The sequence below is a fragment of the Pelophylax lessonae genome (assembly GCF_965119305.1).
Source record: "Pelophylax lessonae genome assembly, contig: HAP1_SCAFFOLD_86, whole genome shotgun sequence".
Classification (NCBI taxonomy): Eukaryota; Metazoa; Chordata; class Amphibia; order Anura; family Ranidae; genus Pelophylax; species Pelophylax lessonae.
Window position 1 is genome coordinate 325,566 of NW_028120140.1, and position 24,807 is coordinate 350,372.

Genomic DNA, 24,807 nt, shown 5'->3' on the forward strand with positions numbered 1-24,807 from the left:
CTCCTGAGCCCTGAATTCTTTATGTAGTGCATTCCTGAGCCCTGCATTCTTTATATAATGCATTTCTAAGCCCTGCATTCTTTATGTAGTGCACTCCTGAGCCCTGAATTCTTTATATAATGCATTTCTGAGCCCTGCATTCTTTATGTAGTGAACTCCTGAGCCCTGCATTCTTTATATAATGCATTTCTGAGCCCTGCATTCTTTATGTAGTGCACTCCTGAGCCCTGCATTCTTTATGTAGTGCACTCCTGAGCCCTGCATTCTTTACCTAGCACGCTCCTGAGTGCTACTTAGCCCTGCATTCTTTATGTAACGCACTCCTGAACTTTGCACTCTGTAAGTAGTGCACTCCTGAACTCTGCACTCTGTTTTTTCTCTATCTTGTCTTCATAAAATTTGGTAGCCATATCTCCAAAAATTCTAAAAAGTATTGTTTTTTTTATTCTCATGGAGGAAATGTGAGAAATAATGTATATCATACAAGCATTCCATAAACACATACACTGCATAAATAATTTGAGGAAAATACTGTATGCTTATAAAATAGTATACCATTTGCTAATAAGAAAAAAAAATATGTCCCCGGATTTCATTTAAACAATCTGGTCACCTTTACATTAGGGATGAGCTTCGAGTTTGAGTCAAACGTAAGTTCGACTCGAACATCAGCTGTTTGTGTGTTTGCTGAACACAGGAACAAATGGGGCGCTCGGCGGGAAGTTTGCCTGCCGATGAGTGCCCCATAACGCACTGCGCTGGTGCAGTGAATAAATTACTGATGATCTGATGATTGGCCAAAGCATGCACATGACCTGTATGCTTTGGCTAATCACAGCACAGTGTCCTGTCAGAGGCATGATTGGCCAAAAGCAGGGTGCCTTTAGCCGTCATGGCTCAGGGGATAAGTCCACACCCCACACTATAAAAGGCTGCTGCTTACACGGCAACTATGTATAGTGTGTGATAATAGAGGTTAGGCAGGTCGTTAGTGGATAATTGAGTTGAGTTAGTTTAGTGCACTCAGTGTAGTGTACAGGCATACTCCCTTCGGGTCTGGTACAAATTTTAAGGGAAACCCCACGCCAAAAGTGAAAAAAAAAAACAGCGTGGGGTTCCCCCCCCCCCACAGATCCATATAAGGCCCTTATGCAAGCAAGCAGCCTGGCTGGCCAGGATGAGGGGAGGACGAGCAAGCGCCCCCCCTTCTGAACCATACCAGGCCACTTGCCCTCAACATGGGGAGGGTGCTTTGGCATGCCCCCCAAAGCTCTCCATATAGATGGGGACAAGGGTCTCTTCCCAACAACCCTGGGCTGTGGTTGTGGGGGTCTGTGGGTGGGGGGCTTATCGGAATCTGGGAGCCCCCTTTAAAAAGAGGGCCCCTAGATCCTGGCCCCCCCCCCCTATGTGAATGGATATCGGGTAAATCGTACCCCTACCCATTCACCAAAAAAGTGTACAAAAAAAATCAAGACAACAGCCAGTTTTTGACAAGTCCTTTATTAAAAAATAAAAATAAGAAAATAGTGTCCCCCGATGTAAATCCATTGTCAATCACGTCACCCGCTGCGAGACACGAAAAATAGAAAAAAAAACCACGCTTCCCCATTTTATCAATATTTTCTATTATATAGGGGACATCAGGGTTCTAAAATACAACGCAGACCTCATGACTTTATTCCAGATGTTATATCTGACCTGAAGCTGAAGGCAGACTAGATGGGCCAAATGGTTCTTATCTGCCGACACATTCTATGTTTCTATGTTTAAAAGGGTGATCTTCCCAATCCCTAAAGTTTAGGGTTGGCTGTCACTTGTAAGACAGATGATGAGGGTGAGGATAATTGTAACATAAATGTAAGAGTTGGATAGTTTTTCCTTAGTGAGATGTGATGGGATCTGTAGAAGTCGTATCTTTGTAGATGTAGTTTAATTCTGGGTTATTAAAGTTATAGTTTTTAGCACTCTTACAAATATGTTCTTCTATTAGCAATGGAAAGGGACAGGGCCAGCTCCAAGGATAGAAATGACACCTAGATGCCAATAAAAGTTCCCATTAGAGTAAACAGATTGCCATCTTCCCAAAGCCTCAAAGAAAACTGCTAGTCATCATGGCTACAAGGATCTGCAGGGGGCAGGAGAAGGTCCCAGAAGGTCTGCAAGCTTTGATTGATATCAACAGATCTAAGGAATGTATTTTTATCTCTCATAAAAGCTAAAAGAAAGATAAAAATAATTCCTTCTGATGGTCCACGTGTTGGGCTACAAGTACATGTAAAGCATTTAGAGGCGCTGTGTCTTCTCCTATGCTTGCTTACAGAGTCTGCTCTTAGCTCTTCCACACTGGCTGCCTGTAATGCTGATCTATGGACCTATCACCCATGGACTATTGCTCATAGACTGTCCATCAGACACTGTCTGTATTCTAGAGACATTCTGGACTCACCTCATGTTGTATCCAACAGTCCATAATTTGTACATGCTTTTATACATTTGTTATCTATTTTTTTTTTTTTATTTCTTGTGTTTATTGGATCAAGTGTTTGGCATTAGGGCCCTCTTTTCCTGATTTGAGCGCTAAGTCCCTTGGTTTTGTTTGTTCTGTACCTACAAGTACATGTAAATCTTTATTTGTAGCATGTGTAGAATCCTAGAAGAACACACAAAACCGTTATATGACGTCTGATTGCGGCAGGCAGGCAGTGATTGGTACTGTCACTTGACTCAGCGATCAGACCGATGCATTGGAAATCCTATCCTTGACTCAGCGATCAGACCGATGCATTGGAAATCCTATCCTTGACTCAGCGATCAGACCGATGTGCTGGAAATCCTATCCTTGACTCAGCGATCAGACCCATACACTGGAAATCCTATCCTTGACTCAGCGATCAGACCGATGCACTGGAAATCCTATCATTGACTCAGCGATCAGACCGATGTGCTGGAAATCCTATCCTTGACTCAGCGATCAGACCCATACACTGGAAATCCTATCCTTGACTCAGCGATCAGAGCCGATGTGCTGGAAATCCTATCCTTGACTCAGCGATCAGACCGATGTGCTGGAAATCCTATCCTTGACTCAGTGATCAGACCCATGTGCTGGAAATCCTATCCTTGACTTAGCGGTCAGACCGATGCCCTGGAAATCCTATCCTTGACTCAGCGATCAGACCGATGCGCTGGAAATCCTATCCTTGACTCAGCGATCAGACCCATGTGCTGGAAATCCTATCCTTGACTCAGCGATCAGACCGATGTGCTGGAAATCCTATCCTTGACTCAGTGATCAGACTGATGCACTGGAAATCCTATCCTTGACTCAGTGATCAGACCGATGTGCTGGAAATCCTATCCTTGACTCAGCGATCAGACCAATGTGCTGGAAATCCTATCCGTGACTCAGTGATCAGACCGATGCCCTGGAAATCCTATCCTTGATTCAGCGATCAGACCGATGCGCTGGAAATCCTATCCTTGACTTAGCGGTCAGACCGATGCGCTGGAAATCCTATCCTTGACTCAGCAGTCAGACCGATGTGCTGGAAATCCTATCCTTGACTCAGCAATCAGACCCATGGACTGGAAATCCTATCCTTCACTCAGCGATCAGACCGATGTGCTGGAAATCCTATCCTTGACTCAGCGATCAGACCGATGTGCTGGAAATCCTATCCTTGACTCAGCAGTCAGACCGATGTGCTGGAAATCCTATCCTTGACTCAGCAATCAGACCCATGGACTGGAAATCCTATCCTTCACTCAGCGATCAGACCGATGTGCTGGAAATCCTATCCTTGACTCAGCGATCAGACCGATGCACTGGAAATCCTATCCTTGACTCAGCGATCAGACCGATGCACTGGAAATCCCATCCTTGACTCAGTGATCAGACCGATGTGCTGGAAATCCTATCCTTGACTCAGCGATCAGACCGATGTGCTGGAAATCCTATCCGTGACTCAGTGATCAGACCGATGCGCTGGAAATCCTATCCTTGACTTAGCGGTCAGACCGATGCGCTGGAAATCCTATCCTTGACTCAGCGGTCAGACCCATGCGCTGGAAATCCTATCCTTGACTCAGCAATCAGACCCATGGACTGGAAATCCTATCCTTCACTCAGCGATCAGACCGATGTGCTGGAAATCCTATCCTTCACTCAGCGATCAGACCGATGTGCTGGAAATCCTATCCTTGACTCAGCAGTCAGACCGATGTGCTGGAAATCCTATCCTTGACTCAGCGATCAGACCGATGCACTGGAAATCCTATCCTTGACTCAGCGATCAGACCGATGCACTGGAAATCCTATCCTTGACTCAGCGATCAGACCGATGCGCTGGAAATCCTATCCTTGACTCAGCAATCAGACCGATGCACTGGAAATCCTATCCTTGACTTAGCGGTCAGACCGATGCGCTGGAAATCCTATCCTTGACTCAGCGATCAGACCGATGTGCTGGAAATCCTATCCTTGACTCAGCGATCAGACCGATGCGCTGGAAATCCTATCCTTGACTCAGCGATCAGACCGATGCGCTGGAAATCCTATCCTTGACTCAGCGATCAGACCGATGTGCTGGAAATCCTATCCTTGACTCAGCGATCAGACCGATGCACTGGAAATCCTATCCTTGACTCAGCGATCAGACCGATGCACTGGAAATCCTATCCTTGACTTAGCGGTCAGACCGATGCGCTGGAAATCCTATCCTTGACTCAGCAGTCAGACCGATGTGCTGGAAATCCTATCCTTGACTCAGCAATCAGACCCATGCGCTGGATATCCTATCCTTGACTCAGCGATCAGACCGATGTGCTGGAAATCCTATCCTTGACTCAGCGATCAGACCGATGTGCTTGAAATCCTATCCTTGACTCAGCGATCAGACCGATGCACACGAAATCCTATCCTTGACTCAGCGAGCAGACCGATGCGCTGGAAATCCTATCCTTGACTCAGCGATCAGACCGATGCGCTGGAAATCCTATCCTTGACTCAGCGATCAGACCGATGCACTGGAAATCCTATCCTTGACTCAGCGATCAGACCGATGTGCTGGAAATCCTATCCTTGGCTCAGCGATCAGACCGATGCACAGGAAATCCTATCCTTGACTCAGCGATCAGACCGATGCGCTGGAAATCCTATCCTTGACTCAGCGATCAGACCCATGCAGTGGAAATCCTATCCTTGACTCAGCGATCAGACCGATGCGCTGGATATCCTATCCTTGACTCAGCGATCAGACCAATGCACTGGAAATCCTATCCTTGACTCAGCGATCAGACTGATGCACTGGAAATCCTATCCTTGACTCAGCGATCAGACCGATGCACTGGAAATCCTATCCTTGACTCAGCGATCAGACCCATGTGCTGGAAATCCTATCCTTGACTCAGCGATCAGACCCATGTGCTGGAAATCCTATCCTTGACTCAGCGATCAGACCGATGCGCTGGAAATCCTATCCTTGACTCAGCGATCAGACCAATGCACTGGAAATCCTATCCTTGACTCAGCGATCAGACCGATGCGCTGGAAATCCTATCCTTGACTCAGCGATCAGACCGATGCACAGGAAATCCTATCCTTGACTCAGCGATCAGACCGATGCGCTGGAAATCCTATCCTTGACTCAGCGATCAGACCGATGCGCTGGAAATCCTATCCTTGACTCAGCAATCAGACCGATGTGCTGGAAATCCTATCCTTGACTCAGCAATCAGACCGATGTGCTGGAAATCCTATCCTTGACTCAGCGATCAGACCCATGTGCTGGAAATCCTATCCTTGACTCAGCGATCAGACCGATGCGCTGGAAATCCTATCCTTGACTCAGCGATCAGACCGATGCGCTGGAAATCCTATCCTTGACTCAGCGATCAGACCGATGTGCTGGAAATCCTATCCTTGACTCAGCGATCAGACCGATGTGCTGGAAATCCTATCCTTGACTCAGCGATCAGACCGATGCGCTGGAAATCCTATCCTTGACTCAGCGATCAGACCGATGCGCTGGAAATCCTATCCTTGACTCAGCGATCAGACCGATGCGCTGGAAATCCTATCCTTGACTCAGCGATCAGACCGATGCACAGGAAATCCTATCCTTGACTCAGCGATCAGACCGATGTGCTGGAAATCCTATCCTTGACTCAGCAATCAGACCGATGCGCTGGAAATCCTATCCTTGACTCAGCGATCAGACCGATACGCTGGAAATCCTATCCTTGACTCAGCGATCAGACCGATACGCTGGAAATCCTATCCTTGACTCAGCGATCAGAGCTATTCTGGGCCAATTTGACTCCGGTCATTTCAGATCATGAAACATCCTGTGGGCTCAGATGGGAATATCCCCCCAGGTATGATTGGCCAAGAGCTAACGTCCTGCCCACATCCATTTTCCAATAAATTGGGGAACCTGAGATATGGATGTTTTTCTTCCATGAAGCCAGTTCAGAACTGGGGAGTCCCCACACGGTTTCCGGTTTGCTTCTACCAAGGGATAAGCTTTGGTAAAGTTTATTTCTGTTTTTATTGCTTTCTATTTTCATAGCAAATTGCCAATCGTGTCTTTTTTGTATTTTTTGTAACTCCTTTTTCTTTGTATATATTTTATGCACTGTCCACTTTTAGGATATTAAATTATAAAATCGATAAGTGATTTATGTGTGCTAAGCTCGGGCTCATATCTCTGGAGAGATTGTTGCATTTTAGTGCCTAATGTGACAATCGGTATGTAATTGCACTGTGTGTGGGGAGATTGCATGCAGATTGTAAAGTCCCCGATCTGGCAGACGGAGATATGTGTGTGTGTGGTGGCCCAGCAGACCAGTCTGTGGGCAAACTGTTGGATGGTGGCAGGCTATCGTTTGTTGTGTGTCTGGTGTGTGGACAGTGGGAAAAGTGATTCACACTGGAGTTCTACCTTGTAGGATAGCTGGACAAACCCTAGAAATGTGTGCTAATTGCTAGCTCAACCCTTAGAGTGCACCAGATTGTATGTAAGATTCATATCTACCTGTGTGTGGTCGGCCAGCTGGATTGGAATGGAGTCTCCCTCTGGTGGTGGCCAGAGGTAGTGCAGGCTGTGAAGGTGTGTCACAGACAGTCTTATTGCTCAATATAAGTTCCCCGTATTCACTAATACTCCCTGATCCACCTCCCGGTTAACTAGTTGCCGTGGCAATGATGGTGAAGGTGAGGATGATGATGATGGTGATGATAATGGTAATGATGATGGTGAGGATGATGGTAATGATGATGGTGAGGATGATGATGATGGTGAGGATGATGATGACGATGGTAAAGATGATGGTGATTATGATGATGGTGATTATGTTGATGATGATGGTGAGGGTGATGAGGATGATGATGGTGATGATGGTGATGATGGTGAGGATGATGATGATTATGATGATGGTGATGATGATGGTGAGGATGGTGATGATGATGATGGTGATGATGATGGTGAGGATGATGATGACGATGGTAAAGATGATGGTGATTATGATGATGGTGATTATGTTGATGATGATGGTGAGGGTGATGAGGATGATGATGGTGAGGATGATGATGGTGATGATGGTGAGGATGATGGTGATGATGGTGAGGATGATGATGATTATGATGATGGTGATGATGATGGTGATGGTGAGGATGGTGATGATGGTGAGGATGATGATGAGGATGATGATGATGATTATGATGATGGTGAGGATGGTGATGATGATGATGGTGATGAGGATGGTGAGGATGATGGTGAGGATGATGATGGTGATGATGATGATGGTGATGATGATAATGAGGATGATGGTGAGGATGATGATGATTATGATGATGGTGATGATGATGATGAGGATGATGGTGATGATGGTGAGGATGATGGTGATGATGGTGAGGATGATGGTGATGATGATGGTGATGTTTGATTTATTTCTGCCTCCAATGATGTGGAATTCAGAGGACACATTCAGGAGGTGTGAGATGGTGAGGATGATGATGGTGAGGATGATGATGATGATGATGGTGAGGGTGATGATGGTGATGATGAGGATGATGATGATGATGGTGAGGATGGTGATGATGATGATGGTGATGATGATGGTGAGGATGATGATGACGATGGTAAAGATGATGGTGATTATGATGATGGTGATTATGTTGATGATGATGGTGAGGGTGATGAGGATGATGATGGTGAGGATGATGATGGTGATGATGGTGAGGATGATGGTGATGATGGTGAGGATGATGATGATTATGATGATGGTGATGATGATGGTGATGGTGAGGATGGTGATGATGGTGAGGATGATGATGAGGATGATGATGATGATTATGATGATGGTGAGGATGGTGATGATGATGATGGTGATGAGGATGGTGAGGATGATGGTGAGGATGATGATGGTGATGATGATGATGGTGATGATGATAATGAGGATGATGGTGAGGATGATGATGATTATGATGATGGTGATGATGATGATGAGGATGATGGTGATGATGGTGAGGATGATGGTGATGATGGTGAGGATGATGGTGATGATGATGGTGATGTTTGATTTATTTCTGCCTCCAATGATGTGGAATTCAGAGGACACATTCAGGAGGTGTGAGATGGTGAGGATGATGATGGTGAGGATGATGATGATGATGATGGTGAGGGTGATGATGGTGATGATGGTGAGGGTGATGATGGTGATGATGAGGATGATGATGATGATGGTGAGGATGGTGATGATGATGATGGTGATGATGATGGTGAGGATGATGATGACGATGGTAAAGATGATGGTGATTATGATGATGGTGATTATGTTGATGATGATGGTGAGGGTGATGAGGATGATGATGGTGAGGATGATGATGGTGATGATGGTGAGGATGATGATGATTATGATGATGGTGATGATGATGGTGATGGTGAGGATGGTGATGATGGTGAGGATGATGATGAGGATGATGATGATGATTATGATGATGGTGAGGATGGTGATGATGATGATGGTGATGAGGATGGTGAGGATGATGGTGAGGATGATGATGGTGATGATGATGATGGTGATGATGATAATGAGGATGATGGTGAGGATGATGATGATTATGATGATGGTGATGATGATGATGAGGATGATGGTGATGATGGTGAGGATGATGGTGATGATGGTGAGGATGATGGTGATGATGATGGTGATGTTTGATTTATTTCTGCCTCCAATGATGTGGAATTCAGAGGACACATTCAGGAGGTGTGAGATGGTGAGGATGATGATGGTGAGGATGATGATGATGATGATGGTGAGGGTGATGATGGTGATGATGAGGATGATGATGATGATGGTGAGGATGGTGATGATGATGATGGTGATGATGATGGTGAGGATGATGATGACGATGGTAAAGATGATGGTGATTATGATGATGGTGATTATGTTGATGATGATGGTGAGGGTGATGAGGATGATGATGGTGAGGATGATGATGGTGATGATGGTGAGGATGATGGTGATGATGGTGAGGATGATGATGATTATGATGATGGTGATGATGATGGTGATGGTGAGGATGGTGATGATGGTGAGGATGATGATGAGGATGATGATGATGATGATTATGATGATGGTGAGGATGGTGATGATGATGATGGTGATGAGGATGGTGAGGATGATGGTGAGGATGATGATGGTGATGATGATGATGGTGATGATGATAATGAGGATGATGGTGAGGATGATGATGATTATGATGATGGTGATGATGATGATGAGGATGATGGTGATGATGGTGAGGATGATGGTGATGATGGTGAGGATGATGGTGATGATGATGGTGATGTTTGATTTATTTCTGCCTCCAATGATGTGGAATTCAGAGGACACATTCAGGAGGTGTGAGATGGTGAGGATGATGATGGTGAGGATGATGATGATGATGATGGTGAGGGTGATGATGGTGATGATGAGGATGATGATGATGATGGTGAGGGTGATGATGGTGATGATGAGGATGATGATGATGGTGACGATGAGGATGATGATGATGGTGATGATGAGGATGATGATGATGATGATGATGGTGATGATGGTGATGATGATGGTGATGATGATGGTGATGATGAGGATGATGGTGAGGGTGAGGATGGTGATGATGATGGTGAGGGTGATGATGAGGATGGTGAGGATGATGGTGAGGATGATGATGGTGATGATGATGATGGTGATGATGATAATGAGGATGATGGTGAGGATGATGATGATTATGATGATGGTGATGATGATGATGAGGATGATGGTGATGATGGTGAGGATGATGGTGATGATGAGGATGGTGAGGATGATGGTGAGGGTGAGGATGGTGATGATGATGATGATGATGGTGATGATGAGGATAGTGAGGGTGATGATGATGATGGTGATGATGAGGATGATGATGATGATGGTGAGGGTGATGATGATGATGGTGATGGTGATGATGAGGATGATGATGATGGTGATGATGAGGATGATGATGATGGTGATGATGAGGATGATGATGATGGTGATGATGGTGATGATGATGATGGTGAGGATGATGAGGATGGTGAGGATGATGGTGATGATGGTGATGGTGAGGATGATGGTTGACGTGATGGAGACCCCATTGGTTGTGTCTCTCAGGGGCCCTTCTTGTGACTTTCTAGCACAATGAGTGGATTTGCTGTAGTCTTTCCATCCTCCTTTGCCCCCGCCTCTCCGGTAGGAGGAGAGGAGCTCTGTTCACGGAGAGGGAGCTCAATCCTTTCTCTTGCAGCTCAGTCCTGCACCTCATCTTCACAACGCCACAACCAATCACAACTGTGGCCATAGGAGACTGCTAATTAGATAATTGGATTTTATTTGTTCAATGAAGTGGACAGAAAGCGACGGAAGAAGGGCTGTGAGAAGAAGAAAAGGGAACGGACCCAATCCTTGGAAAATCTGAAGGATGGATTTCTGGGGTCCCCAGGGCCTTTTTCTGGAAGCATCCTGCGGATAAATAGACAGCCAGAAAGCCCCCCATCAGGCACGGGGAAGGTTCCATCATCAGCAGCGAGGACAGAAAAGCGTCTTCTATTCATCTTGGGGGGCTGGGAAATTGATGTTCTGCTTCAACAAGATGGAATCCTAGAGCAGCTGCACAGAGAGGAAAAGAAGAAGAGGACAGAGGGAAGGATGGAGGGGAAGGAAAGCGGCACAGAGAGGTTCCCTGCACTGCTGTGTGACTAGAAACCGTAATTACATCACAAAGGAGAAATTATTTCACTCGGAAAACAGAGCTGCTGGGGGGGTGGGGGGGTGGGCTGCTGGAAAGACAGATCCACACAGTGGGGAGGGAGGGGGAGAATCGCCTGCAGTTTGCAGGGCAGCAAGAGAACGGACATTTTCTTCCCCTTTCGGCAGAGAAATCCATGGCACACCTTTTCGCCCTGCGTCTCTTCACCTCTGTGCAGCAAAGCAGGAGATCTGCAGCTGGGTGCCGCCGGCCCTGCAGGTGCTGCTGCTGCTGATGGCAGATTTGCTGCAATTTGCCTCCTGCTTGTTGTCTGGAATTAAAGACAAGACACAAATTACCGGGTAGAAGTGCATTCTATAGAGAAAGCCCTCTTCTTTTCCATGGAGGAGAAAAGGGGGGAGTCGTGATTAAATCCCCTCAGAGATGCAGGAGGGAGGAGGCGAGAGCCGGAGACGGGTGAGTGGTAACCATAGAAATGGTTCCAGTGGAGAGAAGAGACAAGGAGGCGATAGGGACAAATTGTGTTCTGCAGAGAGGCGGAGGTTGTGACCTCCGAAACACGTATGTAACATTGGAGGACACCTCCAAAATTCCATTATCATTAACCTCTTCACTGCCCATTCCTATTGGTTTTATCAATGGCTCAGGTATTGCAGGCCTCTTCTTGTATTAACCTCTTCATTGTCAGGGGACCATAGGCCTCTTCCCTATTAACCTCTTCATTGCCAGGGGACCATAGGCCTCTTCCCTATTAACCTCTCCATTGCCAGGGTACCATAGGCCTCTTCCCTATTAACCTCTTCATTACCAGGGTACCATAGGCCTCTTCCCTATTAACCTCTTCATTGCCAGGGGACCATAGGCCTCTTCCCTATTAACCTTTTCATTACAAGGGTACCATAGGCCTCTTCCCTATTAACCTCTTCATTACCAGGGTACCATAGGCCTCTTCCCTATTAACCTCTTCATTGCCAGGGGACCATAGGCCTCTTCCCTATTAACCTCTTCATTGCCAGGGGACCATAGGCCTCTTCCCTATTAACCTCTTCATTACCAGGGTACCATAGGCCTCTTCCCTATTAACCTCTTCATTACCAGGGCACCATAGGCCTCTTTTATATTAACCTATTTGATGCCAGGGTATAGTGGGCCCTATTTTATGCCTTACTGTTATTGGCCCATCCTCCTCTGTGGATTGTATCATTGGCCCCATTGTGCTCTGTTCTCAGAAGTCCAGTGGTCAGGACAATCCCTCTTTATTTCTTCTCTGCTGCATTAAGCACGCTGCTGACAAATGGCGTCAGTGACTCTAAGCATTCTCTGACCATCATTGCCAAGAGCTTAAATATGGGAGATCCTTCCCAGCTGGATAATTCCACAACAGCCGGTATCCTTTCCTACCCGTTCACTGTGACGCTAAACCAGAGCTGCCCAATGTATGTGTAATGAGACAGCAGAGTATTCATCTAGCCAATGAACACTTGAGAATTTGGGCCCACCCCTGCAGAGCCTCGAGCCCAGGAATCCTTCCAGATCAAAGGTTGTGAATTAACACTTACCCTACAGCTGAGCCACAAGTAGAAGAGTCCAAACTTTCCTTTACCACCTCACTCATCTGTACAGTATGGTCATCTCATCCAGAACACCCCAGGAAACATCCTCCCCCTTTTATATATATATATATATATATATCATCTCCTTGTCTACTCATGTCTACTAATCTAACCCAAATGACCCATACCTCCCCCATTACGAACTCTACATCCGCCTGTTGGGATTCTAGGACACGGGGGCAAGAGGAGAGCCTGGAGCTCTGAAGGAACATAACAATTTACTGAAGGCATTTTAGGGACACACAAAATAAGCAGACTAAGGCTGGCCACACACACACTGTACAATTTCCCATTGGATTTACCAAAACCATATAATATGAAGTAAAACCTAAACACCTAAATTTGTATGCAGACCCTTGCATCGCATTGTTAAAGGTAAATCTAAAGGGAATTGAATAAGAAAATTGTATAATATATGGCCAGCTTAACATAGCAGAACAACTTCAGAACAAATTATCTAATGCTGCCCATTGGCAGCTGGATATTCTACTTTAAACTTTTTTTTGGCAAAGATACTACAACATACTACACCACAACCACAACATACTACACCACAACCACAACATACCACAACCACAACATACTACACCACAACCACAACATACTACACCACAACATACTACACCACAACCACAACATACTACACCACAACCACAACATACCACAACCACAACATACTACACCACAACCACAACATACTACACCACAACATACTACACCACAACCACAACATACTACACCACAACCACAACATACTACACCACAACCACAACATACTACACCACAACATACAACACCACAACCACAACATACTACACCACAACACACTACACCACAACCACAACATACTACACCACAACACACTACACCACAACCACAACATACTACACCACAACCACAACATACTACACCACAACCACAACATACTACACCACAACCACAACATACTACACCACAACCACAACCTACTACTCCACAACCACAACCACAACATACTACACCACAACCACAACCAAAACATACTACACCACAACCACAACATACTACACCACAACATACTACACCACAACATACTATACCACAAGCACAACATACTACATCACAACCACAACATACTACACCACAACCACAACATACTACACCACAACCACAACATACTACACCACAACCACAACATACTACACCACAACATACTACACCACAACATACTATACCACAAGCACAACATACTACATCACAACCACAACATACTACACCACAACCACAACATACTACACCACAACCACAACATACTACACCACAACCACAACATACTACACCACAACACACTACACCCCAACCACAACATACTACACCACAACCACAACATACTACTACACCACAACCACAACATACTACACCACAACCACAACATACTATACCACAACCACAACATACTACATCACAACCACAACATACTACACCACAACCACAACATACTACACCACAACCACAACATACCACAACCACAACATACTACACCACAACCACAACATACTACACCACAACATACTACACCACAACCACAACATACCACAACCACAACATACTACACCACAACCACAACACACTACACCACAACCACAACCTACTACACCACAACATACTACACCACAACCACAACATACTACACCACAACCACAACATACTACACCACAACCACAACATACTATACCACAACCACAACATACTACACCACAACATACTACACCACAACCACAACATACTACACCACAACCACAACATACTACACCACAACCACAACATACTACACCACAACATACAACACCACAACCACAACATACTACACCACAACACACTACACCACAACCACAACATACTACACCACAACACACTACACCACAACCACAACATACTACACCACAACCACAACATACTACACCACAACCACAACATACTACACCACAACCACAACCTACTACTCCACAACCACAACCACAACATACTACACCACAACCACAACCAAAACATACTACACCACAACCACAACATACTACACCACAACATACTACACCACAACATACTATACCACAAGCACAACATACTACATCACAACCACAACATACTACACCACAACCACAACATACTACACCACAACCACAACATACTACACCACAACCACAACATACTACACCACAACACAATACACCCCAACCACAACATACTACACCACAACCACAACATACTACTACACCACAACCACAACATACTACACCACAACCACAACATACTATACCACAACCACAACATACTACATCACAACCACAACATACTACACCACAACCACAACATACTACACCACAACACACTACACCACAACCACAACCTACTACACCACAACATACTACACCACAACCACAACATACTACACCACAACCACAACATACTACACCACAACCACAACATACTATACCACAACCACAACATACTACACCACAACCACAACATACTACACCACAACCTCAACATACTACACCACAACCACAACCTACTACACCACAACCACAACATACTACACCACAACATACTACACCACAACCACAACATACTACACCACAACCACAACATACTACACCACAATCACAACATACTACACCACAACCACAACATACTACACCACAACCACAACATACTACACCACAACCACAACATACTACACCACAACCACAACATACTACACCACAACCACAACAAACTACACCACAACCACAACAAACTACACCACAACCACAACATACTACACCACAACCACAACATACTACACCACAACCACAACAAACTACACCACAACATACTACACCACAACCACAACATACTACACCACAACCACAACATACTACACCACAACATACTACATCACAACCACAACATTCTACACCACAACCACAACATACTACACCACGACATACTACACCACAACCTCAACATACTACACCACAACCACAACATACTACACCACAACTACAACATACTACACCACAAAATACTACACCACAACATACTACACCACAACCATGTGTGATCACAGCTGGGCCAGAACCTAGTCACTAGGTTTTATAGGTCCCAACACAATTTCTGCAAGTCTTCTGATCTTGCAATCTAGTTGGTGAACTGGTATGGTGGACTGGGGAACTGGAGAGTCTTTGGGTCATCCTCAAAATGCATGTATCATATGGCACTTTTCCACTGCAAGTACCGGCTCATACCAGCTCGGCTCTACTCGGCCCTGCTTGGCCCGGTTTGCTTTTCCACTGCTGGTACTGCATGGTATAGTGTCGAAACGGTTCGGTACGGTACGGTATAGGTTTGCTTTTCCACTAAAGTAGTACTAAAGTTAAGTGGGTGGGATAACAACGGGGTGGGTGGGATTCTCTGACCAATCAGTGGCTAGTAGTGACTGCATGCAAAGGATTGTGGGATATGGTACCAGTTTGGTACCTGTTGGAACCACAATCGATTAGGTACTGTTTTTTCAGAGCCGTACCGTACCGTTCGGTTCCATGCAGTGGAAAAGCAAACCTATACTGTACCGTACCGAACCGTTGCGACCCTATACCATGCGGTACCAGCAGTGGAAAAGCACAAAAGCGTGCCGAACCGGTACGGTTCCATGCAGTGGAAAAGCGCCATAAGATATGAGTACAAGATATGTGTCTAAGATATGAGTACAAGATATGTGTCTAAGATATGAGTACAAGATATGTGTCTAAGATATGAGTACAAGATATGTGTCTAAGATATGAGTACAAGATATGTATCTAAGATATGAGTACAAGATATGTGTCTAAGATATGAGTACAAGATATGTGTCTAAGATATGAGTACTAAGATATGTGTCTAAGATATGAGTACTAAGATATGTGTCTAAGATATGAGTACTAAGATATGTGTCTAAGATATGAGTACTAAGATATGTGTCTAAGATATGAGTACAAGATATGTGTCTAAGATATGAGTACTAAGATATGTGTCTAAGATATGAGTACAAGATATGTGTCTAAGATATGAGTACAAGATATGTATCTAAGATATGAGTACTAAGATATGTGTCTAAGATATGAGTACAAGATATGTGTCTAAGATATGAGTACAAGATATGTATCTAAGATATGAGTACTAAGATATGTGTCTAAGATATGAGTACTAAGATATGTGTCTAAGATATGAGTACAAGATATGTGTCTAAGATATGAGTACTAAGATATGTGTCTAAGATATGAGTACAAGATATGTGTCTAAGATATGAGTACAAGATATGTATCTAAGATATGAGTACTAAGATATGTGTCTAAGATATGAGTACAAGATATGTGTCTAAGATATGAGTACTAAGATATGTGTCTAAGATATGAGTACAAGATATGTGTCTAAGATATGAGTACTAAGATATGTGTCTAAGATATGTGTCTAAGATATGAGTACAAGATATGTGTCTAAGATATGAGTACTAAGATAGGTGTCTAAGATATGACTACTCTGTGGATGGAGTGCCACTAAATGTGGATCAACAAGTGTGCTGAATACCTTATAAAGCCTTTGTAGAGTCCTTCTCTCTGATTGGTGGATGGGTAATGGTATCTAGACATGGAGTAGACCAGGTGAACTCCCCTGCAGGATGGAAGATGACATATTTCACTTGTAGGAGAATGGAAAGTTATATTATTGATCGGACTCGAACCTTGACCTTCGTTTTGTTATTTCTCATGGTAAGACTCGATTTGTCTGCTAGTTTGAACTTCTAAAATTTTCCACAATCAGCAATAAATGTGAGCCCTCAGAAATGTATGATATCAGAAGTTGTTAACGTTGATGCCATGTGACCAGGAAGGTTCATGTTTGCTTGGGCTGATTTCATGACATATTGTGGAGGTTTCCCGGGACATTTCAGGACAACATATGACCATTCCCACCCTTCGTTATGGGGGAAGGGGGTTGGGACTTTAAATGAGACTCCTGACCACCGGAGTCTCCATCCCTGTTTGCATGAAAGCAAAAAAGCAGAAGCAAAATTGGGACTTTACATGAGGTGGGACCAGACCATAATAAACATATATGTAATGAAAGGGACCACAGGATAATGTAAAATCATATGTTTATTGGCTGTCTATAGACCAGATACTAATATAGCCAAATGTTCACTGAGACCGTGTAGCCCATGGTAATGGGGTACACCTAAATGAAACAAAGGTAAGTATACAGGGTCCAAGACAAAGGTACATGGTGATACATTATTATCCTGGTACATACAAATAAGTACATAGAGCATAAAAAAGGTCATTAATACACAGTATAACAACAACTTATAAAAGCTGACATAGCCTGTGTTGAACTCAACGCGTTTCGGGAAAAATATCACTTCGTCAGGAGTAGGCATGTTGCAAGGTCTAAAGAGAATATACATAAATAAGTAAAATAAAATAAAATAAAGAATAATAAACAAGTATAACCTCATAACCCTGTTAGGGGGGGTAAAGCTTACACTGAGGTAGCGTGAAGTCCAGGGAATTGGTCCCACCCGGGAACTGAGGGGGCGAAGCCTGCGTGCGCCGCACAGTCATAACAATAAGTGCTAAGTGAAGTGAGATCCTCTATAAGGGGTCATATATAGCCTCCACTGATAATAAATTATACATCTGTAGGATGAATAGGGGTAATATAGGTATATGGGAGTAATAATGAAATAATAATAATAATTATACAATGGAGCTGTTAATGGGATCCAGAAGAACCAAGGGAACAAGGAAAGTATGACCAGTGGTGATTGTAAGGTAATGCAGAGAGCCACCAAGTAATAAAGGAATATATAAGAAAACCACTTATGGTGTAAAGAATAATATATATCATAGTGGACCACCAGATAATGAAAGGTGTGATAAAAGAAAGGTGTGAGCGACTGAAATAATAGTGAAAGGGAGATATCCAAGAAGAGATCCTCAAAGAATATCCATGTGAAAATGTGGATAGGCAAGACCAAAGAAGTATGCCAAAAGGGTGTACAAAATGATAAGTGTAGGAAGCCAAAAAGAGTGATAGGTACCTGGGCAGGCACAAAGGCAGGGATCGCACCCAGCGTCACACTGCTGCACAAATATATGAAGCCGCCAAACCGACAGAACCGTCAGTGGAGCCTCCGCATTTGTGCGCGAGAAGGATTTTCCCTGGACTTCACGCTACCTCAGTGTAAGCTTTACCCCCCTAACAGGGTTATGAGGTTATACTTGTTTATTATTCTTTATTTTATTTTATTTTACTTATTTATGTATATTCTCTTTAGACCTTGCAACATGCCTACTCCTGACGAAGTGATATTTTTCACGAAACGCGTTGAGTTCAACACAGGCTATGTCAGCTTTTATAAGTTGTTGTTGTTATACTGTGTATTAATGACCTTTTTATGCTCTATGTACTTATTTGTATGTACCAGGATAATAATGTATCACCATGTACCTTTGTCTTGGACCCTGTATACTTACCTTTGTTTCATTTAGGTGTACCCTATTACCATGGGCTACACGGTCCCTTTCATTACATATATGTTTATTATGGTCTGGTCCCACCTCATGTAAAGTCACAATTTTGCTTCTGCTTTTTTGCATTCCCACCCTTCTTCGATGTCTTGATGAGTTGTATAAAGTTTTTTTAGCACTCCAGATCTGCCGCCATTTGGAGGGACAGTTCTGTCCCCTGGCACAAGTACGCTGCTGAGGCCCCAAACGCGTGGAAGGCCACGGCTAGGATGAGATCCATTCTTTCTTCTTTTACATTGAATACCTTCAAGACCTATTGGTTCTGCTAGGAATATATCCCTAGGATGAGATCTGACTATATCACTCGGCCCGGGAACTGACCGTGGTTTATGGTTAGAATGCATTTTTCTATTGGCTGAATTGGGAGAATTTCCTTCCCAGTCTGCATGTGATAAAAAAAAGTCATTTTCCTTTCTGCAAGAAACAACTTCCACCATCTTTGAAAGCATCTGCTTGTATTTCCAGCTGTTTCTAGGCAGGTGCTTCTATCATCCCGATATTCCCATGGATAGCGACTTCAGCTCCAGTAACAGCTTTGTCAGCCCCCTGTAAAGGGGTTCACCATCCTGACCCCCCGAGAAATGGAGCCACCACTGGCACCGACCACTGGCCTTGCTGAAAGGTTCAGGCAGCGCTGTCAATGTCGTCCTCACAGATAATAGGCAATGTATCCCATTCCCAGTGTAGCGCTATTTTAGTCACTCTTGGTGGCTATTGGGGTATGATGACTACTGGGGTATGATGAATACTGGGGTATGATGACTACAGGGGTATGATGACTACTGGGGTATGATGACTACAGGGGTATGATGACTACTGGGGTATGATGAATACAGGGGTATGATGACTACTGGGGTATGATGACTACAGGGGTATGATGACTACAGGGGTATGATGACTACTGGGGTATGATGACTACTGGGGTATGATGACTACTGGGGTATGATGACTACAGGGGTATGATGACTACTGGGGTATGATGACTACTGGGGTATGATGGCTACTGGGGTATGATGACTACAGGGGTATGATGACTACTGGGGTATGATGGCTACTGGGGTATGATGACTACTGGGGTATGATGACGCCATACTGGGGTATGATGACTACTGGGGTATGATGGCTACTGGGGTATGATGACGCCATACTGGGGTATGATGACTACTGGGGTATGATGACTACTGGGGTATGATGACTACTGGGGTATGATGACTACAGGGGTATGATGACTACAGGGGTATGATGACTACTGGGGTATGATGACTACAGGGGTATGATGACTACTGGGGTATGATGACGCCATACTGGGGTATGATGGCTACTGGGGTATGATGACTACTGGGGTATGATGACTACTGGGGTATGATGACTACTGGGGTATGATGAATACAGGGGTATGATGACTACTGGGGTATGATGACTACTGGGGTATGATGACTACAGGGGTATGATGAATACTGGGGTATGATGACTACTGGGGTATGATGACTACAGGGGTATGATGACTACAGGGGTATGATGACTACTGGGGTATGATGACTACTGGGGTATGATGGCTACTGGGGTATGATGACTACTGGGGTATAATGGCTACTGGGGTATGATGACTACTGGGGTATGATGACTACTGGGGTATGATGACTACAGGGGTATGATGGCTACTGGGGTATGATGGCTACTGGGGTATGATGACTACTGGGGTATGATGACTACAGGGGTATGATGACTACAGGGGTATGATGAATACTGGGGTATGATGACTACAGGGGTATGATGACTACTGGGGTATGATGACTACTGGGGTATAATGGCTACAGGGGTATGATGACTACAGGGGTATGATGAATACTGGGGTATGATGGCTACTGGGGTATGATGACGCCATACTGGGGTATGATGAATACTGGGGTATGATGACGCCATACTGGGGTATGATGACGCCATACTGGGGTATGATGACTACTGGGGTATGATGGCTACTGGGGTATGATGACGCCATACTGGGGTATGATGACTACTGGGGTATGATGACTACTGGGGTATGATGACTACTGGGGTATGATGACGCCATACTGGGGTATGATGGCTACTGGGGTATGATGACTACTGGGGTATGATGACTACTGGGGTATGATGACTACTGGGGTATGATGAATACAGGGGTATGATGACTACAGGGGTATGATGACTACTGGGGTATGATGACTACTGGGGTATGATGACTACAGGGGTATGATGAATACTGGGGTATGATGACTACTGGGGTATGATGACTACAGGGGTATGATGACTACAGGGGTATGATGACTACTGGGGTATGATGACTACTGGGGTATGATGGCTACTGGGGTATGATGACTACTGGGGTATAATGGCTACTGGGGTATGATGACTACTGGGGTATGATGACTACTGGGGTATGATGACTACAGGGGTATGATGGCTACTGGGGTATGATGGCTACTGGGGTATGATGGCTACTGGGGTATGATGACTACAGGGGTATGATGACTACAGGGGTATGATGAATACTGGGGTATGATGACTACAGGGGTATGATGACTACTGGGGTATGATGACTACTGGGGTATAATGGCTACAGGGGTATGATGACTACAGGGGTATGATGAATACTGGGGTATGATGGCTACTGGGGTATGATGACGCCATACTGGGGTATGATGAATACTGGGGTATGATGACGCCATACTGGGGTATGATGAATACTGGGGTATGATGACGCCATACTGGGGTATGATGACGCCGTACTGGGGTATGATGAATACTGGGGTATGATGACGCCATACTGGGGTATGATGACTACAGGGGTATGATGACGCCATACTGGGGTATGATGACGCCATACTGGGGTATGATGACGCCATACTGGGGTATGATGAGTACTGGGGTATGATGAATACTGGGGTATGATGGCTACTGGGGTATGATGACGCCATACTGGGGTATGATGAATACTGGGGTATGATGACGCCATACTGGGGTATGATGAATACTGGGGTATGATGACGCCATACTGGGGTATGATGACGCCATACTGGGGTATGATGACTACTGGGGTATGATGAGTACTGGGGTATGATGAGTACTGGGGTATGATGAGTGCTGGGGTATGATGAATACTGGGGTATGATGACGCCATACTGGGGTATGATGACGCCATACTGGGGTATGATGACTACTGGGGTATGATGAATACTGGGGTATGATGAGTACTGGGGTATGATGAGTACTGGGGTATGATGAGTACTGGGGTATGATGACGCCCCCTGTGTAGTATATAGGAGCAGAGTATATAATCTGTGTGATCAGGACAGGATTTATAGTAAGCTCAGTGCCTCCACTCAATCAGGGATTGTGATTAGCAAGTGAAATCCCAATTGAGAAAACATTTCCATATAGACAATAATCCACACAGCAGAGTATAAATGTCCATGTATTGAAGAAATAACATTCAGTGATCCATACAACATAAGAGATTCTCCTCAGGAACATGAAAACATTAGCAGTGTCTCTGTGAGTCTCAGTGAGGGGATGTTACAGCACTTACAGTCTCTGTTCTCCAGCAGGAAAATCTCTGTGTCTCCTCATGTCTCTCTTTTCCTCAGTCTTACCCAGAAATCCTTGCTCTGCCCTTTTTGATGACCTCATCCTTCTTGCAGAGAGAGAAGAAAGCACAGCAGCCATATTGACAAAGGGCAAAAACAAACCCTGCATAACAGGAATACACACTTGAAAGATGGGCAAAGAAATTATCACATCACTACACCAGTAACTGCACATAAATTCCCAGTAACTGCACAGAAATTCCCAGTAACTGCACAGAAATTCCCAGTAACTGCACAGAATCCATTGTACAAGGCTGGAGATTTCACAAATTCTGAGTTCACAGAAATGTTATTGCAGTTTGCCTAAAATTTCACCTGAGGGCTGTGAGGTCCCCACTGTTCCGTGAGAATTACCTACCCTGTGAGAATTACCTACCCCTCGTCATTTCCGGCCAGAAGCATCTGAGCAGCGCAGCAGTGCGCATGCTCAGAGCGCCGGATACCTAATGGCAGAACAGAGGAGCAGAGTAGTGCGCATGCGCACTAGTATAAAACGATAACGGTGTACCGTGAAAAAAACCTACCGACGCGGCACTTACCTAAAACAGCTGTGCTGACATACAAGTCATCTCCGCTCCTGTCCCGGTCACTACCCTGCTCTCGGCAAGTAAATATAAAAGCGGCTTTCGGCTCCGTGATTTATGTTTTCATACAGCCGCCGCCGCTTTTATATTTACTATCCGAGATCAGGGAAGTGACCGGGACAGGAGCGGAGATCACTCCTATTTCAGCACAGCTGTTTTAATGTACCCGCTGCATTACATACAGTGCCGAGTACCGGAAGTGACGAGGGGTAGGTTTTTCTCACGGGTAGGTAATTCTCACGGAACACCCACATCTCTCGTTTGCCTGAAATAAACATAAACCCTTATTTTATTCTAACCATGACACTAAAGCATTCCCAACCCCACCCCCACCCCAATCCCAACCCCAAATCCCAACCCCAATCCCAACCCCAATCCCAGCCCCAATCCCAACCCCAACCCCACCCTAAATCCACCCTAATCCCAGCCCCAACCCCAAATCCACCCAAATCCCAACCCCAATCCCAGCCCCAATCCCAGCCCCAATCCCAGCCCCAATCCCAGCCCCAATCCCAACCCCAATCCCAGCCCCAATCCCAACCCCAATCCCAGCCCCAATCCCAACCCCAACCCCACCCTAAATCCACCCTAATCCCAGCCCCAACCCCAAATCCACCCCAATCCCAACCCCAATCCCAGCCCCAATCCCAGCCCCAATCCCAGCCCCAATCCCAACCCCAATCCTAGCCCCAATCCCAGCCCCAATCCCAACCCCAATCCCAGCCCCAATCCCAACCCCACCCTAATCCCAACCCCAATCCCAGCCCCAATCCCAGCCCCAATCCCAGCCCCAATCCCAGCCCCAATCCCAACCCCAATCCCAGCCCCAATCCCAACCCCACCCTAATCCCAACCCCAATCCCAGCCCCAATCCCAACCCCAATCCCAGCCCCAATCCCAGCCCCAATCCCAGCCCCAATCCCAACCCCAATCCCAGCCCCAATCCCAACCCCACCCTAATCCCAACCCCAATCCCAGCCTTAATCCTAATCCCAACCCCAATCCCAGCCTTAATCCTAATCCCAACCCCAATTCCAGCCCCAATCCCAACCCCAGCCTAATCTCAACCCCAATCCCAGCCCCAATCCCAACCCCAGCACCGATGCCAGCCCCAACCCGATCCCA

The 24,807-nt window shown here is 45.2% G+C and overlaps 1 protein-coding gene across 2 annotated transcripts in view; it reads left to right on the top strand.

The window, feature by feature from the left end:
* Window positions 1–24,807, top strand: part of LRRC4B (leucine rich repeat containing 4B) — a 96,641-nt gene that overhangs the window by 12,377 nt on the left and 59,457 nt on the right. Inside the window, exon 1 of one of the 2 annotated variants that reach the window (XM_082275965.1) lies at window positions 10,750–11,728. The exons of the other annotated variant lie outside the window; for it this stretch is intronic. The gene's annotated coding sequence lies outside the window, so the exon portion shown is untranslated. Of the gene's footprint in view, window positions 1–10,749; window positions 11,729–24,807 lie in introns of those variants that run through there. 2 annotated transcript variants of the gene reach the window in all.